Genomic DNA, 7344 nt, shown 5'->3' with positions numbered 1-7344 from the left:
ATGAGGCAGAGAACTGAATATGTGACTCTGAAGTTCAGGGGAGAGGCCGAGTAGGTGATATCAATTTGGGAGTCCAACCTCTAGGTGTTACTTGAAGCAACTGACGTGCATGAGATTACCAAGGTTTGACTGTAGATAGAAACAAGAAGAGATCCGGAAGCTTGAGGTAGGTTAGGGTGATATGAATCTGTACTCACAGAAGCATCTGGGTGAGGAGGGGTGATTGCAGTTTGGGCTTCTGGTAACAGAGGTACTGGGTTTTAGGGCATGTTGGCAGGAATCCTCATGGTCTTTTAGAGCAGGTGGCCAATCAGTGGTAGGTATAGCCTCCTTCTTGGCCTCACCGGTCAGGAAGTTTGTGTCAGGAAGGGGGGATGTTGGGAGTGGAAGGTGGTCCACCTGGGGCAGACTGAGCTCTGTGCGTGCTTCCCAACCATGAAGCATAACAGCTTCAGAGCCCAAGGGCCAGCTCCCTACGGGCCGACGTCTGGCCCCTCTGGATCACCGCAGGCTGCACGAGAACAGTGCACAACAGGATCCGGCACAGCAGAGCTCCCCAGTAGATGCAGTTTTCACAAGGGCTGTTTGTGTGCAGTCCGGTCAGTCACCCTTGTGTGAGTGGAAGGTGACAAGATGAGTTGCAGTCTCATGCTGCTGAGCCGGTCGCCAGTCCTGTTCCATTACATCCACGTGCATGTCTACCCTTACTCTGCCCCTAGTTTGTGTTGACGTTACTGTTTAACTCTCAAGGAACAACTGCATTTCCTTTCCTTTCAAGTTCTCAAACAGGACCTCACTGTGTCCCCCCAAGTCCTGTCAGCTCGTTTGAAAGGGTTTTTCGGGCATCTCCAAGGGTCCTCAGCCAACTCTGCCCATGAAATTAATAATAATAAAGCCAGACACGGTGCCAGGATGGGAGACACCCAAGAGGACAAGCTTGGTGACTTCTATATATACACACAAACGACAGCAAAAGAGAGACACATCTTTTGGAATTGGATTAGACTTACTTGGTAAAACCTGGAGTCATGCTTCCTATTTGCTAATGCTTGTTCTTGAAAGAGTTACTAGAGCAGCATTGAATCATTTTCATAAACCGGGCCTTTCTGCACTTTTCACATTACCCTGTAATCAAACACCCTCCCCTCCAGTCTCCGGCACACCCTCCCCTATGCAGCTGCTCTGAGTGTGGGACAGGCCAATGACAAGGGTTCCATGTTGGGGCCTCAGAGGTGCACGGCGCTTCTACACAGAGCCACGCTAAGAGGAGGCAGGGGCTTACCCAATCCCCATCTTAAGGCAGCTTTGGGTGTGGATTCATTATGCTTGCAAAAGGGGCACCCAGAGAATGTGCAGCAGGAAAGATACTCAGGGCACAACACAGTGCCTTAAATGTGGAAGGATTTAATACACGTTTGTTGAATGAAAAAAGGATAAGTGAGATTGAGAACCAGAAAAACTGGTACTTGCTAGGCTCTGCCACCACTTCACAGTGTGCAAGTCTCTTTGCATTTGGGGGCTTTAGGGTCCTCACCTGTAAAACGAGAGGATTGGACAATATGACCTTCATCAGCTAGCTTCATCAGCTTCTCACAATTAGATGATTAACCCCTTTCAGGAGGGCAGACTGGAGAACAGTTAAACGCATGGCCTTCAGAGCCAGGCAAGTCAGGACAGGAATTCCAGCTCTGTCACTTAGGGTATGACACGGCTAGTGCACTCAAATTCTCCAAGCTTTCTGCACCTTCAAGTAACAAGGTTATTGTGGGGATTGAATGAGATGCTACAGGAACTTATTACAGAGCCTGGTATATAGTAACTGTTCACTTACTGATAGCTGTTATCATTAGTGTCAGTATTGCAGAGATGGTGGTGATGAATCAGAAAGAAAGCCTCTTGGAGAAGTCGGAATTTGAGCTGAGCCCTAACAACTAGGTGGGATTTAGAGAGACCCAGGGGGCAGTAAGGTGGGAGAGAGGGGCTCATAAAGGGCAAGGGTCATATAGAGGCGGTAGAACAGGAGGGATATTTCAGGCAGTGGTGGGAGCTGCAAGGAGAAGAGAATTACCCGGTAGGAGAGACCAGGGAAGTCACAGCCCATAGGGCACACACGGGTGCTTACATGGGGATCTCTAAGGAAAACTGCACATAGGAGGCTCCATGACCCCAGCACTCTTTCTAAGCCCCTGGATCCTCCCTACTGCCTAAACGTTCAAACTCTGGACGAGGGATACAGAGCAGCTGTCACTTCTAGGCCATAGAGTCATTTCAAATGCTGTCATTTTTCAAAAGGGAATTTAATTCTGTAAGTTTTATTCCATAGATATTAATTGACCTTATTTGCTCATACTGAAGTCAGCAGAGACTAGAGGCAGAAGTGGAAAAGCCTTCCCAGTCCCAGATGAAACCCAAAAGACCAAATTAGTACTTTTAGAAGAACACCCACAAAGGGATTTTCCAAAACGTGCACCACCTTGTTTTATAATTCAGGGCTTGAAAGAGAAGCCAGGTTGCCTGTCGCAGCACACAGAAGGCTGATAGCTCAGCTCATGAGTGTGCATTTCAGGGACAAGGTGTCTGCTGGGTAGCACCACCTGCACCCCAACTTACTTTCCTGGGCACCCCATTCGTTCCAGACAAGAGGGCTAGCCAGGTCAACCTGACATGGCTGCTGAATTATCTAGACGCTCCCAGCACACCCCACCCTCTCTCCCTGTGCAGAAAAGCCTCCTTAATCAAGAAAACTACAGTGGGAGGCATGTCGAGGAGACTTCCCCCCAAACTGCTAAAACATGACCTACTTAGGTAACATCCAAACACCTGCAAGGGAGAACAGTGTGGAAATGTTAGAGATGGGATCACCCATGACATCAGCTGTGTAAATTGAGGACGTACACCATGGTTCTCTTTGTCCTTTGACAACGTAAACATTGCATGTTTTTCATTCATTAGAGACTGAAATAAAAACCTACAGCCTAAGACTGAAAAAAAAAAAAAAAACCTACAGCCTTCGTCTCACGAGGAGATAAACCACTGCTGTGTAGATTTTGTCTCCCTCCTCCAATCGTTCTATCGTCCAATTCCTCTGACTTGTTCTCAGCTGAGGAGACCCCTGATGTAACGTCAGGGGCTCCAGAACCACCCCCAGTTGCCTGTGATCCTAACGAAATGCTCCTCATCACAGAATCATTTCTTCATGGTCAGGTTTCCTACAGAACTCCAGGAGGCTCCTGTTCAAAGGTGAACACGCCTACCCACAGCACTGAACACTTTAATGGTCATTCTCACCTGTGCAGCAATTCATTTCTCAGGTAGCCAGCCGCCAAGTTGGAAAAGGAGAACAGGGTCTTGGGGAAGGGTTTTCTGGAACGTGAAATGTTGAAGAGAAGAGTCCAAGGTACAATGTACTCCACACAGAGCAGAGAGCTCAGCCATTGCCCAGGAAAGTCAGCAGAGTGGAGTCTGTTGAGCATCCCAGAGTTTGTTCCTTTGGGTTCCTAGAGATGTATTTCCATGCAGTGAGCGCAGCAATGGTGGTGGCAGGCTTGCTCTTTCCACACCTGTTCTTTAAAGCTACACCGCACAACAGGGGCCCCTCTTGTGTGACCTTGGGCAGCAGGAAGCCCAGAGCACCTGGGATATTGGGAACAAGACACTGAAGAGAATGTTTCATGATGGTTCCTGCTGGCTCCTGGTTTTGATATTTCATCTGGGTGGAAATTGTGCACATCTATGGGGACTTTTGAATAAACATGCCTCAGCTGTCCGTGTTGCTGCACCAACCCTGACAGGTTTAATGCTAAAAAACAAAATCTGAGAAGCTCTACTTCAACTGGTAGAGGTGTGATATGGTATGGTCCATAGCCCCTAGGGGGTCCTTTGATGTCCTTTTCATAATAATACTAACATCATCTGCCTTTTTCTCTGTGTTGGCATTTTCACTGAGAGCACAAAACTGGTGCTAGGTAGGTAGGTAGGTAAAACCGGTGCCCTAACACAGTCAAGGCAGTATTCTTCACTGTATTCCTCACTGCCAGACACCGGCAGGGAGAAAAGCCATTTCCACTTAGGAATGTCCTTTCTGAAGCAGTAAAAAAAATATTAATTTTATTAAATATTAACATCTTTTTAATATTCTGCATAGGGATGGTTGTCTTGAGGCAAAGCGCCTGTACAGCTGAGTTGCAAGCTGAACCATCCGCAATGCATGGGATGCCATTGCAAAAGGAGGAAGGACAGAAGTGATTATTCAGACTCGACTACTCGGCAGACATTTTCTCAAAAATTAATGAAGTAAGCCTGTCACTGCAAGGAAAACAAATGTCCATATTTGTTGCCAGTGACAAAATTTAAGCTTTCAAGTAAAAATTAACATTTTGGAAAGCCGGTACTGCTACTTAAAGACTTTTCTGATGAGGTCGGTGATGGTGTAGATGAATGTGATCTTTTTTATCTATACTGAAACACGTTTCAGTATAGATAAAAAAGATCTAAATACCTCAGCTGAATCGATATTTTTCAAATGACCAATGATTTGTTATGAACCATGCATGGGTAAAAGAACCAAACTGAAGATAGACCTATGGATTTTAATACAACAGGGTACAAAAAGAAATTCATTGATATGGTTTCAGATTCCTCGCCGTAACTGACCTTTAAGAAACTACCACTTGGGGATTCGCTGGTGGCGCAGTGGTTGAGAGTCCGCCTGCCGATGCAGGGGACACGGGTGCGTGCCCCGATCCGGGAAGATCCCACATGCCGCGGAGCAGCTGGGCCTGTGAGCCATGGCCACGGAGCCTGTGCTCTGCAACGGGAGAGGCCGCAACAGTGAGAGGCCCGTGTACCGTAAAAAAAAAAAAAAAGAAAGAAAGAAACTACCACTTGTCGAGTACTGATATAGCATCAAAGACTAATATCCAAAATTATCTGGAAAAAATCTATTTAAAACACTGTGAGACCCAATTTTCACCCTATACCTCACCAGAACAATATATCACAAACAAATTAACGCATAAGCAGACATGAGAATCCAACTGTCCTCTGCTAAGCCAAACATTAAAGAGATTTGAAACTTCTCTTCTCACCAAGTTTAGTTTTTGGAGATATATCGTTATTTTTCATGAAAATTTTATATTTTACATCAAAATGGGTTTATTTTTGTTATTTTTAGAAGAATTAATAAGTATTTAAAATATATTACTTTTAATTTCTAATGTGGTAAATATCAATCAATATAATCCACATTAACCGAAGCATAATTTTTAAGTAAGTTAAAGGGGTCCTGACACCAAAAAGTTCGAGAACTGCAGGTCTGGTGAGGACTTTGGGTCGAATCAGCCGAGGCCCCAGTCATGACTCTGCTACTAATGAGCTATGGGATCAGGTGAGGACCATGTGGCTGGTCCTCAGTTATCTACATATGTAAGAGAGCAAAACTATTCCTCCCTCACAGGCTTGTTACGCACATGAAACAAAGCAAAGTAATCTGCCTCATGTCTGGCACATAGTAGGAACTAAAAAAAAATTAAAAATTTAGTTTCTTTCCTATAAAGAGATTTTATTTCCAGTATGTAAGACTTCTCTTTTCGTAGGTCTAAAGTCACAATCTTTTTAATGCTTTGAGGATCATCTGCTAGACAATTTCAAGACCTCCAAGAAAGGAAATCTCTTCATATGAGATTTTAGGAGCTGGAGGGCCACTAAGGGCTGCAAGTCTCAGGTTCACATTAACTACAGATTAGTTCACCAACCTGCAAAGAACACAGCATCTACTCTAGGGACTTCCCTGGCGGTCCAGTGGGCAAGACTCCATGCTCCCAATGCAGGGGGCCGGGTTCAATCCCTGGTTGGGGAACTAAGATCCCACATGCTACACGGTGTGGCAAAAAAGAAAAAAAATAAATTTAATTTAAAAAAATAAAATTTTACTGATATAAGTGTGGATTCACATGCAGTTGTGAGAAATAATACAGAGATCTCGTGAACACTTCACCCAGTTTCCCACAGTGGTAACATCTCACAAAACCATAGCTCAATATCACAGCCAGGATACCGCCTTCAATACCACTCACCCATCTTAGATCTCCCCAGTTTCATCTATACACCTGTGTGTGTGTGTGTGTGTGTGTGTGTGTGTGTGTGTGTGTTTAGTTCTATACAATTTTATCACACGCTCAGGTATCCACCACAGTCACCTGACAACTGTTTTCCATTTCTAAGCTTTTCTCATTTCAAAAGTGTTACATAAGTAGCATCATACAGCATGTCGTATTTTGGGATTGACATTTTTCACTCAGCATTAATTCATCCAAATTTGTTGCACGCATCAATACTTCATTCCTTGTTATTGCTGACTGCTGTTTCACAGTGTGGACGGACCGCAGTTTGTTTATCCTGTCGAAGGACATCTGGGCTGTTTCCAGTCTGGGGCTATTACAAATAAAGCTGCTATGAACGTTCACATACTGATTTTGTGTGAACACAAATTTTCATTCCTCTGGGAAAATGCCCAGGAGTGTCATTACTGGATAGTACGGTAATAGCATGATTCATTTTATAAGGAACTGCTAAACTGTTTTCCAGAATGGCTGTAGCGTTTACATTCTCAGCAGCCACGTATGAGTGATCAGTTTCTATACCTCCTTGCCAGCAGCACCGAACACCAAATTGTTGTCACTATTTTTTATTTTAGGCACTCTGATAGATACGTAGTGATATCTCATTACTGTGGTTTTAATTTGCATTTCCTTGAAGGCTAACGATGCTGAACATCTTTTCATGTGCTTATTTGCCATCTGTATATCATCTGTATTCAGAAACATCTCTTCTTATCTTTTGCCCATTTTCTGATTGGATTTGTTTTTAACTGTTGAAAATGGTTTGTATTGGGGCTTCCCTGGTGGCACAGTGGTTGAGAGTCCGCCTGCCGATGCAGGGGATGTGGGTTCGTGCCCCAGTCCGGGAAGATCCCACATGCCACGGAGCGGCTGGGCCCATGAGCCATGGCCGCTGAGCCTGCGCGTCTGGAGCCTGTGCTCCAAAACGGGAGAGGCCCGCGTACCACAAAAAAAGAAAGAAAGAAAGAAAGAAAATGGTTTGTATTGAAGTGGAAATCCGCTTACTTATGTCCATAGGAAGCCCATCTTGCAAAATTTATTTAAGTGGAAGTTAGCTTTACCCCGCAGCAATTTCAGAGGTGCTAAGGGTTGTTTATGCCCACCTGGTAAGTAGCAGTTTTTAAGATAGGGTCAGAAAACGATAAAGCACATTGACTCCCTAGATGCTTAGATGTTCCTGCTTTCTGGCGATACAGATTCTCACACACACACACACACACACACA

Source organism: Stenella coeruleoalba (genome assembly GCF_951394435.1).
Source record: "Stenella coeruleoalba genome assembly, chromosome: 14".
Taxonomy (NCBI): Eukaryota; Metazoa; Chordata; class Mammalia; order Artiodactyla; family Delphinidae; genus Stenella; species Stenella coeruleoalba.
Note: the sequence above shows the minus strand (reverse complement) of the source record.